At 36.3% G+C, this 25,850-nt stretch overlaps 1 protein-coding gene across 2 annotated transcripts in view; it reads right to left on the bottom strand.

Moving 5' to 3' along the window:
- LOC118201777 (uncharacterized) overlaps window positions 1-24,238 on the bottom strand; it is a 132,360-nt gene extending 108,122 nt beyond the window's left edge. For both annotated transcript variants that reach the window (XM_085823846.1, XM_085823847.1), the window contains exon 1: window positions 24,005-24,238. The gene's annotated coding sequence lies outside the window, so the exon portion shown is untranslated. The remainder of the gene's footprint in view (window positions 1-24,004) is intronic.
- Window positions 24,239-25,850: the final 1,612 nt, after the last annotated feature.

Here is a 25,850-nt window from a genome sequence, read left to right as displayed (position 1 = left end):
GAATTTACACTGCGTGACAGATGCAAAGACTGCTTTTTTTCCTTCCCTCTTAAAGCGTGAATGGTAAGAGGCATGAGACCCTGTTGACTAAATCTAAGTTTATTATCTCCCACATATCAGTTTTGAGTCCCCTTATAGATTTCCTATGTTAAGTTTTCGGAACAAAAATCGCGAAAAATCAATTGTACTCTCCCTGTCCTTTAGATTAAGAACCTTTCTCAAAAGTTCCTAGTGGGGACTTGGACCTTCCAAAGCTAACTGAATGTGCTAACCTCATACGCCATAAGAGCATGCCCGGGAAAAATTATAATTGCTTACATAACCTTTTATTTTAAGAGCTAGTGGGGAAATGCACGAGATTCACTTGATCAAATCCAACTGATGAGGGTGATGATCAACCACATTTTTAGTTTTGAGCACTCTGTAGATAGAATTTTTGCAGCTCGAAACATAAAAACGGGCAGTACTTTTGCCAGGAATTGAACCACGAATCTCCATCTGTTAGCTGGAAGTGCTAATCAATTTTACCGCGCACATAAGGGAGACTGCGACAACCCTCTGCAAGCTTGCCTTAGCAAATCCACTATAAGATTTCGTTTGCAAATGGCCTATGAAAACACGAACACATCACAGCCATCCGCAAATAACTTCCGTCAAAACTGAAAATGTTATACTCAAAATTTACTTTGGATGTAGGAAAAGAAACGTTAAAGGATTCAAAATAAAGATACTCATGTAACTTTCCGAAATGAAATGTACAGTATTTCAGGAAATATTCACTTAACTTCTAACTTGTTTGTAATTTTATTAAATCATATATAATGAGCATACGTAAGACACAAAATGCATTCGTATGCGAGAAAAATAACAAACATTTAACTATCTGGCAATGACTCAAATTTTATTTTAAATGTAATGGCATGAAAAGTAGAAAATTATATCTGAGTGGAATATCTTGATGATAACTTCTGAATGTGTTTGTTTTATTAAGGTGAAAAATGTTCACTGAGTTTCCCTTACGACTCAAATAAAGCAGTTTGCTTTTTTGAGTTGGAAAAAATTTCACTTTAATTTTTTAAGACGAAAGATCGCCACTTTTGTTCTGTCTCTGGGAAAACACATGTTAATTTTAAAATGTAATTAAAAAAATTACACTTTAAAGTTTACAAAGTCAAAAAACAAAGAATACATTTAGATTCGTTTTAATTTGAAAAAGTTTCACTTTAATTTTTTTAGGGAGAAAAATCTCCATGTCTATGGCAAAGCCCATGTTAAATTCAAAATGTTAGGGGAAAAAGTTACACTTTGATTTTAAAAAAAAATTGAAAAAATTCATTTAGATTTTTTTAGGTCGAAAAGGTTTCACTTTATTTATTTATTATTATTATTTTTTTTTTAGAAAGAAAACCATTTTTTATTGGTTACGGTATACTTCGTTATCGTTCTAACCTTTTCGCTTTTGAGTTGTAATTTTTCTAAACCTGAATCTTCAGAAAACGAAATCATTCTGATTTATCAAATTCCTTCTGAGTGTAGAATACAGTCTCCAAACAGAATATTTTACTATAAGTAAATACTGTTACGAATTTGGTATTTAAAAAGCTAATGTTAGTTCAATTACAAATTAAATGATTTTATTTCTCGCGCAGTGCAGCGCGTGACGAATATTAAAAGAAAGCTAAGCCGTAAAATTGAAATTACAAGAGCGCGTGCATTAAATAAATATCTCTTTTTGATTTCGAGAAAGTACTGGAAAATTCTAGCGCGTGATTTTAAAATCTTATAAAAGGAGGAAAACATCTCAGTTTGTAGTAGTTGCTTAGTTTGTTGTTGTTTAGAAAACTGCTCTTGTTGATTGTAGCGAATTCGCGGATTAGCGTTCTTTAGCTGTTTTTAATTGCGTTCTATTGGACATTTGAGTAGTTAAAAGATAACTACTGTGAGATATTGTAATACTGCATGATAATTTGAGAAAATTTAAGCATTTTTGTTGTGATAATAATAAATTTTTTTTTGTTCATTTTTCATCGGACTTGTGCATTCATTTCATAACGAACCCGTACGCACGCAACAATTTTTGGTGTCAGAAGTGGGGTTTGAATGCCAATAACAAGAGCGATGGAAGAGCAATTAAGGCAGTTAATATCAGCCTTTGCCTCATTTAAAGAAGAAATTAAAGAGGAAATGAAATTGGGCCAGGAATCCGTTAAGGAAGAAATGAAATTGGGCCAGGAATCCGTTAAGGAAGAAATGAAATTGGGCCAGGAATCCGTTAAGGACGAAATGAAAGCCGTTCAAGCTGATCAAGAAGAAATGAAAAGAGAAATTACTTGCATAATAGAAAATAAATTTGAAGCTATGGAAGGCAGAATTGACGCAGTTGAAAATAAAGTTGGACATATTGAAGAAAAAGTTTCTTCCGTAAAAGATCATATTGAAGAAAGAGTTTCTTCGGTGAAAGAAAAAATAGAAGAAAGAGTTTTTTCTGTAAAAGAACATATAGAAGGGAGAGTTTCTGCTGTGGAGAAACGAATTGAAGGAAGAGTTTGTGCCGTCCAACACCAAATCGAACAACAAATTGATGAGAGAGTTTCTGCAGTTGCCAAAGAAATGGATACTTTAAAGAAATTCGTAACGTCGGCAGGGAGCAGGAGTGATGATTTTAAATTCTTACCAATGCCTGCTCGTCCACCTCTGAAGCTATCCACGTATGATGGGAAGACCTCCTGGCAGGTGTATACGACACAATTTTCTATCGTGGCGGATGCGAATGGATGGGATTCCCAAGCTAAGGCCTGTCATCTCGCCGCTTCTCTAAGAGCCGACGCAGCGGATATCCTTCAGACTCTTCCCGAAAACAAAAGGTTAGATTTCGAAGCTCTGTCCGGCGCCTTGGAGTTGCGCTTTGGGGAGAAGTGTTTAAAAGACTACAGCAGGCTCCAATTAAAATCTCGTCAACAGAAGCCTACCGAAACACTTCAGGAGCTCGCCGCGGATGTTGAAAGGCTGTCCCATCTCGCCTTTTCGGAATGCCCGACAGAAACAAGGGAAATCCTGTCCTTGCAATACTTTATCGACGGCATCCGAGATACTGAAATACAGAAAGCTCTACGAATGGCGAATGTAAAAGATTTAAAAAGTGCTCTAGTGTACGCCATGAAATTTGAGGCAGCCCAGCAAGCCACTCGTCGAGACCGCCACCCAGTCAGAGCTGCTCAAGTCCAGGAGCCAGGGGATCAAGTCACCGCTCGACTTGACGATTTAACTAGACAACTGAACGCCTTGAGACAGAATATTGGTGAGAAGAAACCGACCGTTAAGTGCTGGAACTGCGGTGCTGAAGGACACATACGACGAAACTGCAAAACACCCCAGGGTACTGATGTTAAGACCGCTTCTAACAAGCAGCAGGGAAACTAATTAGTGGCCATCTCGCGGGGCGGAGGTTGCCAGATAATGAAAAGCCCCCGTTTAAAGCGCTTCAGATTTCTGCAGTGAGAGGCGGCAGTAATGGACTTTTCATAATAGGACATATTAATGGAGTTCCGTGCAATATGACTATAGATACAGGAGCCAACGTTACCATCATCCGAAAAGATTTGGCTCAACAACTAGGAAACAAACTTATCTGGACGCCGCCCTGCGTTACCCTCCAGACTGTGTCCGGTGAGAAGATCGACATCGACGGAAAAGTAAATGTTAACATCACGTTTGGAAGTGCCGCTTACCATGACACGGCATATGTAGCAGAGATCACTGATTCTTGCATACTCGGATTGGACTTTCTAAGGAAATACAATTTTTACTTGGATTTTAAAAATAACGAATTGCACTCTACATCTGAGGACATAGCGTTATTTCTCGTTAATGATGAAGAAGTTAAATCTGTCCATAAAATCATAGCACAAGACCGGCAAGAACAGAAATTTTACTTCCTGGATCCATAGCCGAAAATAGAAATTTCCGCTACGGCATCATAGAATATCCCAATAACTGTAATATCCCAAAAGGAGTACTAGTAGCCTCAACACTCGTCGACCTATCCAGAACGGTTATCCCGGTGAGAGTCGCCAATGTAACTGAAAAGTCGAGAGTTATTAAGAAAGGTGAAGTGGTTGCAACATGTACTCCAGTAACCAGCGTTGAAAGAAAGAGTAACATCCCAGAATCCGTGTCCTCAGAGAGCATTACATCGGAGTTATTGCAGAATGCACAATTAAACGATAAAGAGAAAAATGCTGCCGATCGCGTCATTAAAGATCTTCAAGTTGTTTTCTCCCGCTCGTCTTCTGACGTGGGTCGAACTAGTTTGACACAACATAGAATAGATACTGGCGATCATCCCCCAATCAAGCAACATCCAAGACGTCTATCGTTTGCTAAACAGGAAGAGGGGCGAACACTGTTAAAAGATATGGAAGAAGGCGATGTCATCGAGCCTTCAGCGAGTCCATGGGCATCTCCCATCGTTCTCGTCAGAAAGAAAGACGGCTCAACAAGATTTTGCGTTGACTATCGCCGGTTGAATGAGGTTACGAAGAAAGACAGTTACCCTCTTCCTAGAATTGATGACATTCTAGACACTCTTTCTGGAAGCAAGTGGTTCTCAACACTTGATTTAAAGAGTGGGTATTGGCAGGTAGAAATCCATCCTGAAGACCGAGAAAAGACGGCATTTACTACGGGACAAGGACTTTGGCAGTTCAAAGTGATGCCGTTTGGACTGTGTAATGCGCCGGCAACATTCGAACGTCTTATGGAGACTGTTTTGAAAGGCCTTTCCTACGAAGCCTGTCTGATATACCTGGACGATATCATCATCGTCGGAAAGAGTTTTGAAGAGCATCTAGAAAATCTTAGAAAGGTGCTTCAGAAACTGAAAGAGGCCAATCTGAAGCTGACTCCCGCTAAATGCAAATTGTTTCGAAAGGAAGTGACTTACCTGGGACATGTCATCTCTGCAGAAGGTGTACGCACGGATCCTGAAAAGGTATCAGCGGTTAAATCCTGGACGCGTCCCGAAAATGTCCATCAGCTGAGAAGCTTCCTAGAGCTTTGCACCTACTATAGGAGATTCGTGAAGAACTTTTCTTCCATCGCAAGACCACTTCACAAGCTGACAGAGAGCAAGCAAAGATTCTTGTGGACAAAGGAATGCGAGCATGCATTTAACAACTTAAAGGAAGCTTTAACATCTGCTCCAATCCTGACGTATCCTCAGCTCGACAGACCATTTATTCTCGACACCGACGCGAGCAATGAAAGTGTCGGTGCTGTTTTGTCCCAAGAAATAGACGGCCAAGAACGTGTAGTAGCTTACTGGAGCAAGTGCCTGTCTAAACCGGAGAGGAATTACTGTGTCACAAGGAAAGAGTTGCTCGCCATAGTCAAAGCAGTAGAACATTTCCATCATTATCTATACGGGAGAAAATTCCTCCTCCGCACGGACCATGCCTCATTGGCCTGGCTTTTAAATTTCAAAAATCCTGAGGGTCAAATAGCCAGGTGGATACAGAGACTCCAAGAATATGACATCACTATCCGTCATCGTAAGGGATCATCACACGGAAACGCCGACGCCCTGTCTAGAAGACCTTGCCAAGAAAGCTGCCGATATTGTTCCAGGGTGGAAGCGAAATACGAGCTGCTGACTCCGGTCGCAAGACAAATTACAACATCAACATCGGCTGATCGAGACCCGTGGAGTGATGATGAAGTCAGGAAAGACCAGCTGGAAGACCGCGACATTAAACCCATACTTGATTTAATAGAGTCATCAAACAGAAAACCTACATGGCAGGACATTTCTATCTGTAGTCCTACAACAAAACAATACTGGGCACTCTGGGATTCACTTCACATTCGAAACGGCGTCTTATACCGGAAATTCGAGTCGGATGATGGGAAGACGTTCCGATGGCAACTGATACTTCCAAGATCCCGGATTCCTGATGTCCTCAAAGAACTACATAACAGCCCTACAGGAGGTCACTTTGGAATTATGAAGACCTTACAGAGAGTTCGTGAGCGCTTTTACTGGAATAATGCAAAGAATGACGTGCAAAAGTGGTGCCGATCTTGCGATGCCTGTGCAGGTCGGAAAGGACCGAGGAAACGCAGCCGAGGCAGACTGCAACGTTACAACGTAGGTGCGCCTTTTGAACGTATCGCCTTTGACATCCTGGGACCTCTGCCACGAACTGCTGATGGCAACAAATACATACTCGTTGTCATTGATTACTTTACCAAGTGGCCTGAAGCTTATCCTATTCCTGATCAAGAGGCAGTCACAGTATCTGAGGTAATGATACAGCACTGGATTTCCAGGTTCGGAGTGCCTCTTCAGTTACATTCCGATCAGGGAAGGAATTTTGCCTCGGCAGTAATCAAAGAACTATGCAAACTACTTGGCATTGACAAAACTCAAACGACGCCATTGCATCCCCAGTCGGACGGCATGGTAGAGAGGTTCAATCGAACCATCCTTAATAACCTCTCATTAGTGGTTTCCAGAAACCAACAGGACTGGGACAAGAAATTACCACTCTTTTTACTGGCTTATCGCAGTGCTGTCCACGAGACTACCGGCTATTCTCCATCACAGATGCTCTTCGGTCGTGACCTTCGTCTGCCTTGTGATCTTTTGTTTGGCCGCCCTCCGGATGCTCCTTCATCGTCTGAGGAATATATTCAAGATCTCCAGGCCCGGTTTGAAGTGATGCACAATTTTGCACGAGAGCGAGTCAACTTGGCGACGGAGAAGATGAAGACCCGATACGACACAAGAGCTACTGAACATCAATTCCACGAAGGAGACAAGGTGTGGCTGTGGAATCCGACTCGACGGAAAGGACTTTGTCCGAAATTACAGTCACCTTGGGATGGGCCGTACACAGTCCTAAACAGGCTGAATGACGTCGTGGTTCGGATTCGTAAGTCTTCGAACTCTAAACCTAAAGTCGTTCATTACGACAGGTTAGCTCATTATTATAGCCATAGTACATAATGTAAATAATTGTAAATAGTATAAGACCATGGTCCATTTTGTTTTTAAATGTGTATTTGATTTGTTTTATGTATTGCATTTATTGTTCATGTTGTTTATTATTGTAATGTAATGCTTATTAATGCATTTATGCCACAGTTGTAAGTTTAGCTTCCTGTCCAGGGATTGTACTGCCCGGGACGTGCAGTCCTTGGGAAGGGGGCAGTGTTACGAATTTGGTATTTAAAAAGCTAATGTTAGTTCAATTACAAATTAAATGATTTTATTTCTCGCGCAGTGCAGCGCGTGACGAATATTAAAAGAAAGCTAAGCCGTAAAATTGAAATTACAAGAGCGCGTGCATTAAATAAATATCTCTTTTTGATTTCGAGAAAGTACTGGAAAATTCTAGCGCGTGATTTTAAAATCTTATAAAAGGAGGAAAACATCTCAGTTTGTAGTAGTTGCTTAGTTTGTTGTTGTTTAGAAAACTGCTCTTGTTGATTGTAGCGAATTCGCGGATTAGCGTTCTTTAGCTGTTTTTAATTGCGTTCTATTGGACATTTGAGTAGTTAAAAGATAACTACTGTGAGATATTGTAATACTGCATGATAATTTGAGAAAATTTAAGCATTTTTGTTGAGATAATAATAAATTTTTTTTTTGTTCATTTTTCATCGGACTTGTGCATTCATTTCATAACGAACCCGTACGCACGCAACAATACATTATAGACAAAAATATGATTAAAAACACTTCATTACTTTTCCATGCCCTATTCCTGAAACTGGTTAAGGTTCTTACCCCTGACTTATCCCATTCGGAACATTTTCAGAAAAAATATTCATTTCTTGTTCATATTTTCCGTACTCAGATACTAATTTTGTTGGAAATCTGATATTTTCTCCCTTCTTACATGTCATATTTCACTATTGCTCTTTGGCTTGGGAGGAAGTTTTTTACATACCTCTCCTATACGTCTGCGACTTACATTACCAATTAGTGTAAATAATATCTATAGATATATAGGTATTATTTTGAATGTTTACTTAATCTGAAAAAGGAAAAATGCAGCCCATGTGCTAAATAGGGCCTTAGAATGTCTTGCACGAATGCATCTTTTCATAGTCCTTTGCATGCTTTTCCGTTAATATCAATTAGGTTCATTCCATTCCTATTTTATCTGAAATTTGTGAAGCATTTCTGTTTGAATACCTGCATTGGAATTTTTCTTTTTTTTAAATTAAGTCATACTAAAATGTATTAAAAGTTCATTTAAGTTACCGATGTTGGACCATGATATGGAGTTCATGTCAATATTATATGTCTTGTATGGTATTTATGCAAAATGTTTTTGATATCTGTGAAAAATTAATTATTAGATGTACTCAAAGATCTGTAAGAACTCTAAGTAAAGTAAAGTAATGTCAGTTTGAAATGCATATCTTCAGTTAAGTTGGATTATTATTTGGAATTCATCTCAATATTTCCTGTTGTGCAGAATTTTATTTGCTATGTTTCATAACTTAAAGATCCTTCTCAAAAAGCTGTAAGAGTTCAGTGTTTGTCAATTTGAAATGTATCTTAAGTTAGAAGGAATATATTAAAAAGCTTTTAGACTTATAAAAATAATGATCATACTCTCTGAAAAAAAAAATTCCTTGCTGAGAAATTTTTATATTCTAAATTGGGAAAAAGATGACAAAGTTTCACTTCCGTGACGAATATTATTTCCATGTGTATTATAGACATCCTTTCTTTTTAGATGTTTTACACAAATATGGCTATATTTTGAATTTAAAATATTACGTTACAATGTGGATATCCTTCTCTGTAGTTAAAAATTCTGTAGCTTGTTAAAAAATTAAGGTTGCGTTAAGTTCAAATATAGCAGTGTTTATGAAAATCTACGGTAAATTTTAGGATCATATTAAGAATCCGAGTGACGTTTTCACATGATGGAAATCAAGGTTTAGTGTATGTTGGTGACCTAAATACGATGTGTACAAAAAAAATCCAAGATATTTTTGCAAAATATTTCAAAGAGTCAATCTGTCTTAGATATAAATTAATCCTCTTGCTCAATAAAAATGAGTGTTCTGAATATATTCATGTAAATGTCTGTAGTGTAAAATAATAAGAAATGAAATGCTGTTGGTACGTATTAGACTAGGGTAGACAATAATACGAAATTTCGTATTTTTTCGTATGTATTTGAAGGAAACTGGCTAGAGATATCCATATATTAGTTCAAGTAGATTTTATGTCATGAAAGTTTATTATTTCTGAATTATAAGGTTTAATTCAAAGTCAATAGATCTTTAAAAAATCCGTATAAATATGTATTTTTTTTTAGGGAAAAGGAATCAGAAATATTAACAGGTATAACCTAACGCTAAATGGCAACAGTCAACAAAAATTGAAACATCTAACATCTGAACCGTTAGTTAAAGAGATTCGACAGATTTTTTCACGGACATAACTTTTCCTCTTATCCAAGAGTAATTGCTTTATGTTACCTTTATTACTTTTGACATGTAATTCTTCTATGTAGTGTTTTTCTTATAATTATAATTCTTTCTTATTTGCTTGGTTAAATGTAAAGTTTACATGGCCCTCTGGTTATAAACTGGCAGCCCAACAGTGGGCCCGAAGCCTCAAAAATTTAAAACTTATTACCGAAAGCGGAGCGCAATTTTTTTCTTCGAGCTCTTCCTGCGTTAAAAGAAGAAAATTACCACCCTGGTGATATGGAAAATTTTGATTTTTGACAATCTGGAAATGAACAGCCACCCTAGGAGTGAAGGATTAATCCAATGTCCTTGCGCTTATTGTAAAGCAATCATGTAGTAAGTAGGAATTGTATTTTATATAAAGTTAAACTGATTATGATAGTTTAACAAAGAGTGAATGAAAGCATATTTAATTTTCTAAATAAAAAGAAATAATATCTGAGAATAAAAAAGAAATGGATCAACAGAAGGAAATGACTGAAAATATGTCATTAAAAGTCAAAACTACTGGAACGGATCCTAAAATCTTCAGATCCTAAATTCAGTATTATTAGTCTCAGTTATCATTGGTTAGAGAAGAAACCTAAAACTCTATTTGAGAAACCCGCGAAGAAATGGAGCAACTCATCAGAGGCTTGGAAGAAGAAAAATAAGACCTTGATGATGAAGTGGAGGAAACGGTTTAAAAACTGAAAGGCTCTAGTTCTACAACAGATGATTGTTCTAGTGAACTTTTTAATATTCTCATAGAATTAGGAGAGATTAAAAAATAAAATTCAAATTTAGAAAAGGAAAATAAGTGGCTCAAAAATGTGTTGCATCGAGTGCAGCCGTCTAGCAAAAGTAATGAAGATAAACAAAATAGTAATTCCACGGGTGCCGTCAAGTTGCCTTCGAACTATTCTAAGATTTTCAAAATTTTTAATTTCCTTTTACAGTATGATGGATCTGATATTGTGATTTGGCTTTTAGAATTCAAGAGTCGCTTCAAACCAGGGGGAGATCCAACCCCATACAATGAACTTTTCAAGAGCTGATTCTATGTTAAGTGAATCATTCCAATTCAGTGATGTTTCAGGGAATCATCCCGATTCCATGTTAAATGAATCATCTCGATTCAGTGAAGTTTTAGGGAATCATCCTGATTCCATGTTAAATGAATCATCCCGATTCATTGATGTTTTGGAGAATCATCCTAATTCTGTGCAGTTAAATCAATCATCTCAAACTCGTCATCAAAAGATTCCCGGTTTACTCTTCATAGAGATGAATGTGAAATATCTTGCGGACTCTTCGTCGAGACGTCATCAGAGCCCGAGGGGGAGTCTATAACCTAACGCTAAATGGCAACAGTCAACAAAAATTGAAACATCTGAACCGTTAGTTAAAGAGATTCGACAGATTTTTGCATGGACATAACTTTTCCTCTTATCCAAGAGTAATTGCTTTATGTTACCTTTATTACTTTTGACATGCAATTCTTCCATGTAGTGTTTTTCTTATAATTATAATTCTTTCTTATTTGCTTGGTTAAATGTAAAGTTTACATGGCCCTCTGGTTATACAGAGATATATTTTAAAAACATGATAAAAGTTAAATGTAAGGCAAAATGTATAAATGGAAAATAGAAAGTTTAAAATTTACATTTTTTGACACGTTTTGTGAATCCTTTAAATAAAAATAAGATGTGTAAAAGAGAATCCGCGATGTTTTGTATAGTGTTTCAAAATGTTTGTCTTGCGTATATTACATTAGAAGAGAAAGTTCGGAGTATTACCTGTCAAGTGTTGTTAGTAGCATAATGTAACAGACTAGAAGAGAAAGTTTTACGTATCTTAAGTATTAGTAGTGTAAAAAAAAGTGAGAAATGTAATATACCAATTAAACTATATAGAATGACCATCTTACTTATTGGTTTAAATTTACAGAAAATATTATTCGTGAAAGCTCTTAGAGGGAAATTATATGCGTGTAAATTCCAGCTTCAATTTCATAAACAGAGAAATATATATTTAGCTTTGCGCTTAGAGAAATGCAGGTGTAACATCAATAAGTATTTAAAACAAGGAAAATATTAAGAAAGAAAAATAAATAAATAAATAAATAAGGGAAGAAAAATTCTTCAAAGAATTAATAAAAAATACTTTTATATAAAAGAAAAATTAAAAATTACTTTTTAAAGTAAAATATAGGAAAAAGACCGAGTTTTTTTAAAAAAAAAAGAAAAAAGCAAGAAAAAAATTAATCCTATAAAAATAAATAGAACTTTTTAAAAATAAATAATGTAAAAAAAGAGAAAGGAAAAAAAATAAACTGTAGAAAAAAAATGTAAAATAAAAAGAGAAAAAAAAATTTAAATTTTTTAAAAGTATAACATTTATAAACTATATTACTTTTGCAAGTTAAATGGAGGGGGGGAATGTAAAACTTAAAAATATGGAAAGAAAAAATCTTATGTTTGTATATAAAAAATATCGAGTAAGAATTAGTACATTTAATTTAACGTTGAGAAGATAACCAAATTGCGTAAATTACGTTCATAACATAAAGAAAAGAGAAATTTTAAAAAAAATCTTAACCTAACACAGAAACAAAACAAATTTAAAGTTATGAGTTCGTTCCTCATCGGGGATATACGAAGGTTTGAGCAAGTTGGAACAGAATTGGCGTATGCAAAATCCATCAGCCTCATGCTGGTTTCCGCTGTACAAAGTCAGATGAACAAAGAGGATGGACACGGTCAAATAATAGAATTCAAGAGATAAAAGCATGTGTTTGTGTTATCGCCCACGTTTCCCATGCCATAGATGGACAAATACATGAAATTTACATATAAATACATGGAAATTTTCATTAAATACTACTATATTAAGTCAAATAGTATAATCAATTAAAAATAATGGTTAATAACTTGGCCAGGATCCACGAGAACCAATCAGAAAGCGCTATGGGTGAGACTACTGCCCTCTAGCTACCGTTGCTGAACTAAAAAGAATGCACTAGAAACTTCTAGCATGCATCCACAAGTTGCAATCTTGTTGCGGATTTGTGTCAGTAGACAAGCACGGACATGAAACCGGAATACAACACAAACAGGATGAAACATGTGGCTGACGTAGCAATAGCAAGCTAATCAGAGGTGATAATGCGTGATGACGTTACGAACAAGAAGCAGCGCGCCCGTGCTTGAGCCACGTGGTTGATGACGTAGCAACACTACGTTACTCCTCAGTAAGCTCCGCCTTCTGGGATCCCTCATAATTGATTTCTGTGGCTCAAAAGGGATATTTTCTATCTACTAACAATAATTAGAAGACTGAAAATATCAATTCCAACCTGCGAACGTTTTCAGCTTTCTATATTCCTTCAGGAATCATTTTCAAACAGTTTCTGACCCTTCCTTTATTTCCCTTTATTATTACCTAAGGTTAGAAATGGAATAATGAAAATTTCTTTGCTCACAAGTAATTAACGTTTCCATTTATTTTTTGGTTAATGACTTATGGATGAAAGTAAAGTAAGTTACTTATACAAAGTTCCTGGTACTTCCCCCAAAAGGCGAAAAATAATATTGAAATAAAAAATCTACACTTTTAATTCTACAGCATAATTTTCCTTACTATGGCTCATATTTGTTTTCGGACGCTTGTGTTTTGCACTTGTATTTATTAGCAAATATCAGTTACTGACTATTAGCGAAATGACTTTGTTTCACTTTCACATATATTATTGATCATTTTTTTAAACCTGCTTGTTTTCGGAAAAATTATTCGAAACGTTTTTGGTTAAAAAAAAGAACAATAATAATAAGAGTTTATTCAACAAATTCCAAAAATGAACTCACATTAGTTTTCGAAAGCTTCAAAAAGGCAGCTTATAAGGAACATCCACTTGTAGATTCCTCTTTTCAATAACAGCTACATCATTCTTAAAAATTACACTATAACCTGCTTTTTGAATATTCTTCACAGATATTAATTGACCGTTCAATTCAGGCACATATAACACATCTTTAAGTAATATTTCTCTTCCATTTAATGTTCCATGTACTGTACCAATAGCTTCTACCTTTAAAACATCATTTTTTGAAGCACATGCAACAGTTCCAGAAAAAGGTTTAATTTCTTCAAACCACTCACCTTTATTACACATGTGTGTAGATGGTCCAGAAACCAGAATAAAATTTCCAAAGGCTCGCCAACCATGAATGTTACTGCAGCCGATTCTCTGTAATCTGATTTATGCTTAAATCTGCAATCCTTCTTGTAATGCCCTGGGCGTCCACATCTAAAACAAACTAATTTTTTCTTGCAAAGCTTGGCAATATGACCTTTACTTTTACATTTGTGGCAGATGATATCACGCTTATCAGCGCTAAAAGCTACGTTATTACTTGAGCCAGAAACACGAGAATCGTAAGAATTTCTCTCACCTTGCAATTCTTCAGCATTCAAGAGCCTTTGCATAACAAAGTGAAGCGTAAGCATTTAATTTGGCTGGTTCTCAAACGTCGATTTAATAATGTCGTACTCAGCAGGCAGAGATATCAACAAATAAATAATCACATCCATATATTTGACTTCAGCACCCGAGAGCCGCAGTTCATTTACGATAGCCAACAGTTCGTTAATATGTGACTGCATGCTGCAATCTCGGCGTTTCTTCAGTGTCGATAATTTTTTCGTACTAATATTTGACTAACTGCACTCACCTTATGGTATTTATTCTTTAAACTGCTCCAAATTTCACATGCAGAAGATTCACTCGACATGATCGCCAATCATCTAGAAGGGTTAGCAGCAATGCGTAAGCCATTTTTTGCAGCTTTGATTTCAGCAACTTTCGTTTCATTCGCTTCAAAGTCTAAACATTTATCAAGCTTTTTAGCTGCAAACACAGCTTCAACACGGCGCTTAAACAGAGAAAAGTTTTTACCGTTAAACGGCTCAACACAATACTTTGTGTTCTCATAATGTGCTGCCATTTAAAATTTCACTTAACGCGCGAATCCGTTCCAAACAAATAAGTTCCCCAAAACAAATATAAATGCTTCGCCTCTAGCGTGTTCAGTATCAGAACCACGCTCTGCTGTAAAGATTTAAAAAAGGTGAATCAGAAGCCGATGATAATTAAATAGAGGCTTTATTAAATGATGGAATTAATCACGCACATGGAACAGCACATTTCTACATATCACACCAAAACCAAACTACAACGACAGCGTTGCCAATACAACCTAAGCAAAATATAAACAGTTACGGCTAATGTACATATAACATCAAATCATAAACCAGGGAGTAAGTGTGATTATTCTCAACAAAAAATGTAGAAACTCTCATTAAAACCCTCACAACTTAGATGTTGCATGGCATTCATTGAATGAGTGAGAAATAGAAGAAGTAGAAACACGCAAAAACTTGCAATGACGAGTTAAATTATTGCAACGAACACTTCGCGAAAACACATTAATGGAAACCAAATGGTAAATACATGGTGAAATTCCACTCAAGTCAGAATTTTCGGAAACAATGTTAGGAAATTCTAAAGAAATCGCATTGAAAAGACTAGATCAGCTGTGGATTGAAAACACTTTACGTAGAATTACTTAATGAATATCAAGATTTGCATCATATGGAGGAGGTGAAAGAAGATACAGCTATCGATGAAAAGTATTATCTACCATACCATGGCGTACTACGTCCAACCAGCAAAAAACTAAAGTACGCGTGGTCTTCAACGCGAATTCGGAAACGTACAGCGGGCATTCATTAAATGATTTATTGCGCAAAGGAAGAGTGCTTCAAGAAGACCTTTCTCGATTCTAATTAGATTTAGAAAACACATTTTCGCCTTACTGCTGACATCAAACAGATGTTCAAAATGATTGAAATTAATCCTTCGCAAACTAAGTTTCAAAAAATCTTATAGAAAGATTGCAAATTCGCACTGATTAAGATTTACCATTTATGAACTGTAATGTATGGGACCGCATACGCCCCATACTTAGCCACTAAAATTTTACAACTTGCTTTAGATGAAGGAAAGGACTTTCCTTTAGCTTCAAGAGCAGTCCTTCAAGATTTCTACATGGACGATTACCTTTCTGGTTCTTCAAAAAACAATGAGTTAGAAACACTTATGTCAGAATTAAAGCATCTTCTCCAAAGGGGAGGAATGACTTTGCACAAGGGGTGCAGTAACAAGGCACCATCCACTGAACTGCAAGCGTTCACGCTTGATCGAAATTTTGAAGAAATAATAGTTAAAACTCTAGGAATGTTTTGAAATAGTTTAAGCGATTCCTTTACAGATAAAGTAAGCATAAGCTCTAATCCTTACTTCACCAAAAGAGATGTACTATCTGAAATAGCACGCATCTATGATCCACTCGGACTCTTGGGTCCTGTTATTGTTAAAGCGAAGTTAAAAGCGTTATTGTTAAATCTTTTAGCAACAATTATGGTTAAGTTAGATTGGAACGAAACTCTACCTCCGAAGATTGTCGAACAATGGGAAAACTTCATTAGGACGCTACCATATTTGTAATATGCTCATGTGCCAAGATGTTTTTTAAAAACCGATACCAAGTTGGTAATACTTCAAGATTTCTCAGACGCATCTTCAAAGGCTCACAGTGCTGTGTTATACATCCAAACTGTGTCCAGCACCGGCGAAGTAAACATAGACGCATTTGCAGCAAATCGCGCCTTTTCTCTACAAAATTCATTACAATTCCAAGTCTAGAGCTTTCTGCGTGCCTACTTCTCGTAAAAATAGAGGAAAACATCCCAACAGCTATTAAACTTCAAATAGACTCTGTGAAATTACACTCTGATTCTACAATAGCTCTAGCATGGATCAAGACCTATTCAAATTTGTTTAGACATCACAGATCCAGCAGATATCTAAAGGCTTCGAATGGCAACGTATTCCTTTTGAGTTCAATCCTGCAAGCATCCAAAGGACTGGGATTTTAAGCACTTGCCGCTAGTGAATTTTGGTGGAAAGGACCAGACCTTTCAAAATTAAATTTACCTGTACCTCAGATTTTGAAAGTAGTATCCAGTAGCTCAACTGACAAACTTTATACTGATGAACTCAAGACTAGAACTAAATAATGATTCTTTTTTTGATAGCTTACTTAATATCAGTAACAATTTAACATAAACTAATTAGTAACATAAACTAATTAGAATCTTAGCCTATATTTTTAGATTTTGCAGAAGGTGCCAATACAGAGGGACTTAGGTGCGAAGAATATGAAAGAGCAAAATATTATTTACTAAAACACCTACAGGTAAAGTACACTCATGTCCATAAATTAAGGATAATTCGGAGTCACGCGGAAATCGAACTCTAAAATAAATATATCACCCGTAAAAATCACTACACACATCTTCAAGAATCATATTCAAATTTCAGGAAGTAACCAGATGACACCGATGGTATGTCACAATGACGAGAGTGTAAGAGAGTGATATATAAGGAATCAGGCAAAGAAGTAAAATTGATACAAAGGACGCATTTGGATGATTTTTTATTTGGTAGAATCATCGGCCGTCTGGAATGTGGGTGTACCCAAATGGAAGTATCAGACGAACTTGGAATTGCCCAGAGTGTCATCTCCAGGCTTTGGAAATGATTTCAAGATGATGGTAATGTGAGTAGACGTTACAGCACAGGTCGCCCCAGAGTTACAACGCCGAACGAGGACCGGTATTTGGAAGTTACTGCCAAAAGAAACAGGCGGAGCACAGCCTCAGACCTGTCTCGTCAGCTCTCTTCAGCCACTGGTACGACAATTTCAAGGCAGACCATGTACAGACGCTTAGGGCAGATTGGTCTATATGCTCGTAGACCTGTCAGATGCGTTCCACTTACTGCAACTCACTGTCGCCTGCGAATAGCCTGGAGTAGAGAGCATGCATTGTGGACACCGCAGCAGTGGGCTTGTGTGATGTTTTCCGACGGGTCCAGGTTTAGCTTGTCTGATTCTCGCCGGACTTTCAGATGGAGAGCCCCAGGTATCCATCACCACCAAGAAAACATGATTGAACGACACCGTTACGGTAGTGCAGGTGTGCTCGTTTGGGGTGGAATTATTCTGGGTTCCAGAACTGACTTGAATGTTCAAATTGGAACCATGACAAGCCAAATCTATCGGGACGTCATTCTGGAACAACATGTACGTTTGTTTCGTGGCGCCATGGACGCACAATTTGTGTTTATGGATAACAACGCCCGTCCTCACCGTGCAAACATCGTAAGCGAATGCCTTCAATCGGAGGTTATCACCCGTATGGACTGGCCAGCATTCTCACCGGACTTGAATCCAGTAGAGCACGTGTGGGACATGCTTGGCCGACGAGTTGCATCCCGTCAACCTCCACCTACAGTTCTACCGGAACTTCGGAGAGCATTGCTTTTTGAGTGGTGTAATATCCCCCAAGATCATATCGATAAATTGATACTCAGCATGCGTAGGCTTTGTACGGAGTGTATTGCATCGTCTAGGAGACATACAATGTATTAACAATCATACAAACCATGTAATATTGGTTTTTCGTAAATAGGTTTTTTTTTTTTTTTTTTTTTTTTTTTTTTTTTGTAATTTGCTCCAGGGAGAAAAAATCGCTAATTTTTTTTTAATAATATCAAACATATAGCATCTTTTTTGCTCTTTACCTTTTGTTTAATAAATAAGCTTTACAAATATGTCAAATTTGTTTTGCTTCTAACTCTTCCTTTGGCTGATTTTGCATTATCTTTAATTTATGGACATGAGTGTATTTTCCTGCGGAGATATCAGCTTTAGAAAGAGGATCTTCAGTTCCACCTACAAGTAAGCTTAATCCGCCTTTAAATTTTTTAACTCTTTTTAGATCCATCAAACAGTTTAATTAGAGTTGGTAGCAGACTTTCACATTCAAATTTAAATTTAAATCGTAAACATCCGGATATTCTGCCAGCTATAAATAAACTAGTAACTCGCTAGAAATAAACTAGTAATATTTCAATATCATCACAAGCCAGATTTCATATAGGTCCTGAAGCCCTACTAAATACTTTTTTTTTTCTATTTTTTTATTGGCCTCTTGGTGGCAGAAGTACGGCACGAAAAGTGGAAAAGTCGTCCATGAGTGGTTGGAGTACTTCAAGAATAAACTAGCTGTTGCAACCCAGATTATGGGATATCTTCCCTCAGAGTGAAAAACGCCTAGTTCCGCATTTTTAAATGTAGAAGTAGATTTATGTGGACCTTTGAAATTAAATACAAAGGGCAGAGAAAGGGTACCTTTCAAAATATCTATGTAGCTATATTTGTATGTATGGCGACTAAAGCTATTCACATGGAATTTGTGTCAGACCTTACTTCAGAAGTCTAATTTTTGCAAGACGCGGCAAGAGTTCAATAATTTTTAGCGATAATGCAACGAACTGAGCTTCTAAACGTTTATATAAATTAATGTTAGTTAAAACGTTTATATAAATTAATGTTATTTCGATTTCATAGTAAATTTCGAGCCTGTTAGCCTCAAAAGGTATCAGGTGAAGGTACAGTAGAAGTCCGATAATCCGGCACGTTCGGGACCGGCTCGGTGCCGGACTACCGAAAATTCCGGTTTATCGGGCGGTAATTATAAGAACAATTAGGTTAATAATTAAACTAAAAATACAGTATGCAAATACATACAACAAAGTTTATTTTACATTTCATATAATGTATGTACACGTACTGTAAAACATATTTCACTTATATTTAAAAAAGTCACGAATGTCTTTTTGTTTTCTTGACTTTTGGCGTTTAGTATAAAATTTATTTCTAATGATATGGAAAGCAATAATTTCTGAAGCACTGTAGCTAGTACTAGCCTCGGCAAAAGAGATAAACTTATTTAGTGATTCTGCAGCTTCTGCCCAGCTGATTTTTTCCTTTTCTTCCGTTTCGGCATCTGAGTCATTTTCTTCAAGATTTTGAGTATGCTGAGGGTTTACTACAATGTTGATAATGTCTCATCGGTTAGTTCTTGTTCAACAGGCTCATTCTCGTCGATTAAAAGCCACTCCTCTACCTCATCTTCAGGCAGGTTTTTCAAGGGATTGTCAGTACTTCTAACGACATCCAAAACTTTGGTCAGAGCGTCTTGATGGTTTTCTTCCTCATCAGTCTGTAGAGTTAGGTCAGATGCAGGGTTTGCAGCTGGCCAAAGTTTTCTCCAGCATTTTTGGAGTGTTGTATTTTTTACCTGGTTCCAAGACTGTGCAATAGCATAGACGGCATCTTTTACTGTAAACGTTTTTTGAAAATCAGTCATGTCACAGTCGGCATTTAACAGGCCTTGAATAAAAGACCTTCTATAAAAGCATTTAAAATTTTGAATAACCCCTTGGTCCATGGGTTGAATCAAAGATGTTACGTTAGGTGGGAGCAGAGTAGCAACAATATTTCCAGAAGCTAACTCATCTACTGGCGGATGGGCTTTGCAATTGTCCAAAAGAAGGATGGCTTTAGTATCTTCTGGTAGACCAAGGCTTTTGAAGGATTCCTTGACCTCAGGCACAAAGTGGTGAAAAAACCAGTCTTTAAAGAGGGCGGCAGTTATCCACGCATTTGATTGAGCATCGTATTGGACAGGCAAGTGTGTAACATTCTCAAAAGCCCTGGGTTTTGCAGATTTACCTATCACAAAAGGGGTCACTCGGTGGTTTCCAGACGCATTAGCACATAGCAAAACGGTTAATCTGTCTTTGTTTTTTTTAAAACCCTTGGCTGCTTTTTCTCCTCCCCCAGCTAGTGTAGATGTTGGTAAACATCGCCACAATAGCCCTGTTTCATCAGCATTATAAATCTGTTCAGATGTTAAATCATTATCAGCCACGATTTTCTCAAACTCGTCTTTGTATTTTTCTGCAGAGTTTTGGTTTGCTGAAAGGGTTTCTCCAGTTACATCAAGTCTTCGAATTCCATGCCGAAACTTAAAGTTTCTGAGCCAACCATCAGAATAATTACATTCACTTTCAGCAACTCCTAAATCTTGGCCGAATTTCTTTGCCTTTTCAACAATCATTGGCCCTGTTACCGGCTTTCCTTCAGAACGTACTGCACTAAACTATTTGAACAATACACTATCTAGCTGTTCCAGTTTTGATTTTTTTAATGTTTGTCTAGAAGCCAATTTTTCAGTTGTTATCGATTGAGAAGCAAACTTCATTAGTTCATCTTTTTGTTTTTTAATGTCATAAATAGTTGATGAGCCAATATTAAACTCATTCATTAAAACATTTCTATTCTCGCCTTTTTCTAGCCGTTTGATGATTTCTAGTTTCTGATTGAGAGTCAGTGTTACGTGTTTTCGTTTCTCTCCTTTTGAACTCGAAGGCTTAGGTTTTGAAAACATAGTCACTGTACAGTTAGAACGAAAATCACTTTTTTTATAAACAGTTTCAAAAGTTACGTTTACTGCGATGTGAAAGGACACAAAACAACAACGCACAAAAAAATGGCGAAGACGCTTCGTGATTGATTAACGGAGCTGCACTGCACCTGAATTTGTTGTGACAGCTGAGACTAGCCGGCCGCTAATTGTTTTCGAACAATACCGAGCGCTTCCGGATGATCTCGAACTACCCCGAAAACTTCCGAATAGCTCTCGAGCAGTTTTATTTGCTTTAAAGACACACTTTTGGAGAAAACCAAAATTTTTACAATTTTCCGGAGCGATGCCGGACTATCGGGCATTCCGGACTGTTGGATGCCGGACTAATGGACTTCTACTGTATCAGATATTTTCCTCCTAAGACACCCGATTTTGGCGGCCTTTGGGAAGCAGGTGTGAAAGCTTTCAAGTATCATCTAAAGAGAGTGGTAGGCTCCTTTAAGCTAACTCTAGAAGAATTTCTAACAGCAATAGTTCAAATCGAAGCCATCCTCAATTCACGGCCACTCTCACCCTTATCTACTGATACAGATGATTTTCAAGCGTTAACTCCTGGGTATTTCCTGATAGGAAAACCGATAAATGCCATCCCTGAACCAAATTTAATTGATAAAAGAGATAATCTTCTAAGCAGGTAGCAGAGAACTCAAACATTAGTTCAAAACATTTAGAAATGCTGGCAAAACAGCTTAAGCCATCGCCAACAGCGCCCTAAGTGGGTGCTTAAAAGGCCAAATATAACTCTTGGCATACTAACTTTATTAAAGGACTCTCAACTTCCCATCTGCAGTTGGTCTTTAACGTTATCCCAGGCCTTGACGGAAATGTCAAAGTGTAGACCTACCGACGCCAAAGGGTGTTTTCCGAAGACCAATTTCAAAAATTCGTATTTTTTCCATTATGGATAACGATATTTCTACTATCGAATAATTTACTTTGTTCTTACTGAATTATTAATTGTTATATTTGTTGTAAATTGTGTCATTATCAGTTTGTATTTATACTTTTTTTCTTTAAATTTGGAATAATGTAGTATTTCAACGCCGGGCGGGATGTTCCGTACTTTATCGTTAAGCCGACGGAACTTTATCGTTAAGCCGACTGTGGCATTTTTGTTGTTGTGGATTTATTATGTTAATCTATTAGATGTAAAATCTGGCAACATGAAAATAATTTAATAGTTTCTTGATAATTAGTAATAGGTAAATTCCACGACTCGAAGAATTGTTCCTTATAAAATGTACTTGCTGTAATAACTGATTCTTTTCTTTTTAAGAATAAGTTATTAAACGCTATCACTAAATAAAGGCATCTCTCGTTTCTTATTACGCTACTACGCACACTATTCGTGGCGCCGTTAACACTTGGGCGTTGTGGTACATTCTGAGGAACTTAAAACTGTAATAATTTACTTGAGGATTTACTTTAAACTGTGTGTGAGCAAACTTGAATGCATTTGTGGATATTAATAAAAGCGTCGGTAGTAATATTTTCGAAATGTAATATATATTTGATTCACTATGAAAGGTGCCATTTATTTCAAGTTTACCAGCATGATTTACAATATTATAAAAATTAATATCATCATCAAATTTGAGAACTACTCTTGACGCTGCTTTTAATTTAGTAAATTTAGGAATTTATAATCAGAGATTGACAAATTCTTATAGGAGGTGAAGAAGGTAGCATGTGTATAATTATTTCATAGAGCGTTCTTAAATAAAGATTTTTTTTCCTGATTAGTAGAAGATGAACTACAAAAAATAAATAATAATAATCAAATTTAAAAATTTATACTTTTATTATTATTGTTGTTATTATTTATTATTATACCTGTAATTGGTCCATTTACATTGTGGAAATGGAAGAAATTTTATTTAACTAACTAGCCGCATACGCGGCCATACGACTAAAATAGTTATTATATATTTTTGCTTTTTTATAATAATTTTAATGAATCTAGCTAGTGTAAAATTAGCTTGAAAGTAATAAAGAGGAAGAACTATACTTATTTCTTTTACATCGCTTAATGTGCTAATCAGTAACAAAGAGATTAAATCTGAAATTAAAATAAAGTATTTTACTCTTCGTCTAATGACCACACACTAAGCCGTGGAAGGTAAAAATATTTTCTTTCGGGCAGTAGCAACACATTCCTTTTTAATCAATTTGGGTGGGCGGTGGGCAAGACCTGGCCACAGAAAGAGTGTACTTGGGGATAGCCATAACCCCATGAAAGTTGATAAATAAAACTCGTATCAGATGAGTATGTACTCATCTGATACGAGTTTATATCTCTCGATGACAACTTATTTCGTCAGGGGATGTTGCAGCGAGGTGACGCCTTCAGACAATATTTTAAGGCACAGGTCTTTAATCTTCTTCTTTAAACATTTCAGTGTTACACAGTGGCGAACCGCTTTTATTGTGAATTCGATTGTTGCCTTTCAGTAACAGCCGTCGATTTTTCAGCAACGATCATCGATTACTGCCTTTCAATTCACGGTGATCAAAAGAAAGCATTAAATAAACCTCTCCAGCTCTGGAAGTAGACTATAGCTGCTTGGGTAGCGGTAATGCAGAATGTTTGCATTGTCATGAACATAGTTTCCCTAAAGTAGGTAGTCCTGAACACTTTGCAGTAACTTATTCTTTTTGTATACACCTGCTTGGATAACAGTATAGGACTTTGCCAAAGCTAAATATGAAAATACGTATTTGAATTTTCATTACTTTCAAAGTGAAAGAAAAAAAGACCAGAAAGTGATGGAATCACGTGATTAGATTTTAATATGAGTTGATTACTTTTTATCTCAAACTGCATAAACTTTGTTATCATATTTGCAAGAACGTTTTTTCAAACAGGAAAATTTAATTTAAAAGCAGAAGTTTATTAAGCATATTGTCGAATAAATTGACTAACAGAAGGGACAATTACTTTGGGATCATTACTTTTCTAACATTTCCATATGTCATAAACACGATTTGCTTAAAACCCTTTTATGGAAATTAATAAATAAGTGATCATTAGTTAGAAAAAAAAAAAAAAAAAGAATTACGCACTTACTTTACTCTTGGAAAATAACCTTCTGTAAAATCGGTGGTTAACTGGTAAAAAAACTACAGACAGGATGGGGGGAGGAGACATCTGGCCATGGTAGGACGCCCTCACTAGTCCACAATGATGAATGAGTTTTCATCCTCCGTGACACCGCATACAAGTCGGCAATTGGCGAAATTCACACATTTTCTGCAACAATTGCCCTTTTTTAACATAAATGTCACAGTTTGAGTTTCTCTCGATTGCGCAAGAAGGCCAGGAATTCTATCTTGAACAAGAATAGAAATGAATTTTCCAAGAAAAAATGTCAGCGGAAGTGGAAGCTGAATGACTCTGATCAAAGCACAATACAGGGCATCGTTGTCAATATGCTTAGGAGACAAAAGGGGAGAAAACTGCTTAATTTTTTTTTTAAATTCTTTTCTGCTGATTGGCAGCGATATGTCAGAGAAACAATGACGCCGAATTATTCACATCATGAATCAGCAAGATTGGAAAACGAATGATTTTTGAAAGGGTTGAATTATAAATTGTTACTCTAAGCTAATTTAAGCATTTAAAGCTCAGCATAAAATGCTTATCCTATGCCAACTGTGCTGTTGTCATAAAATCCCTTTCATTTTACTTTGTTCTCCTCACATCTATATTTAAGTATGCCGCCCTGTTGGCGTACAAGTACAGCAGCCGACTGCCGTATTCCCGGGCCGAATTTGAATCCCGAAGTAGGCATGTGCATTTATAAACGTATAGTACTTTTTAAGTATGAGGGCACTTAAAATAATGTCGGGCGTAAAATGCTCTCCAGAAGTGTGATAGGGATGCTCACCCCTTCCCATTAAGCAGAGCCGTAACTAGGGTTTTCAGAGCTGGGCGAAAAGTGAAGATTTCGCTCCCCCTCCTGTTTGCCAAGAATGGAAAACATTTCATTCTAAAATTTCGTAACACAAATTTTTTAACCCTTGAATGGACAGATGTCCGCCCCTGCTCTCCTCAGTTACGCCACGTAGATTAAGATACGAATAGCGTTAAGTAGCAGAATTTTTAGAGATATATTTAAATATTTTGTTTTATTTGGTTGTAATAATTGCTGAAAAACAAAATTTGTACGTTCGTACTAACAGATCAGCATCTATTACTACACTAGTGCTTTTTTAAACCTCTTTTACTTACGGTTTTGCTCTAATGGTATCATTACCGAACTAGTTGTATAATAAGATGCATTTTTTAAGTAAAGTTCATAAGCTTAAGCTAACGTGTTTTTGTAATTTTTATTTTTTTATTTATCTCTCTATAATATATATATATATATATATATATATCTTTGTTTATAATATATATAATAAATAAATTGAATTTTCTAAAATTTCGTAAACATTTCTAAACTTTTGTTTTTAGATATAAATATTTGATTATATCTATACCGTAAACCTCTCTTAACAAGAAACTCGCTTAAGACGAAAATTTGGTTAACATGAACAAAATTTTGGTCTCGGTAGTGATGTATATGATCTCATAGAAAGTTTTATCGGTTAATATGAATTTCAGTTATTCCGAATTACGAATTCTTCTTTTAGTCTGTTAAGTCATCAGATTTTCTTTTTTCGTTTAACATGAATGTTCAGTTATTTATATTTTTTCCTGTTGTTTCTCTGCTAGGGCTGCGTTCAGAAATTTTCTGTCACGTTTAGTTGAAAACCTCACAGATTACACTATATTCTTGAAAAGACAGCCAGCCCGAGTAACACTGCTCGACAGTTGCGATCATCGCTTCAACAGTGAGTTTCAACCAGCAAATGCACTGTGAAGATGGCACTTTTTTATTCTTTAAAAGTCAGCTAGCACGACTGATGTT

The sequence above is a fragment of the Stegodyphus dumicola genome, chromosome 9, assembly GCF_044657685.1.
Source record: "Stegodyphus dumicola isolate Sdum_Otavi_A_Nest chromosome 9, ASM4465768v1".
Lineage (NCBI taxonomy): Eukaryota > Metazoa > Arthropoda > Arachnida > Araneae > Eresidae > Stegodyphus > Stegodyphus dumicola.
This window is presented reverse-complemented; position numbering and strand designations above follow the sequence as displayed.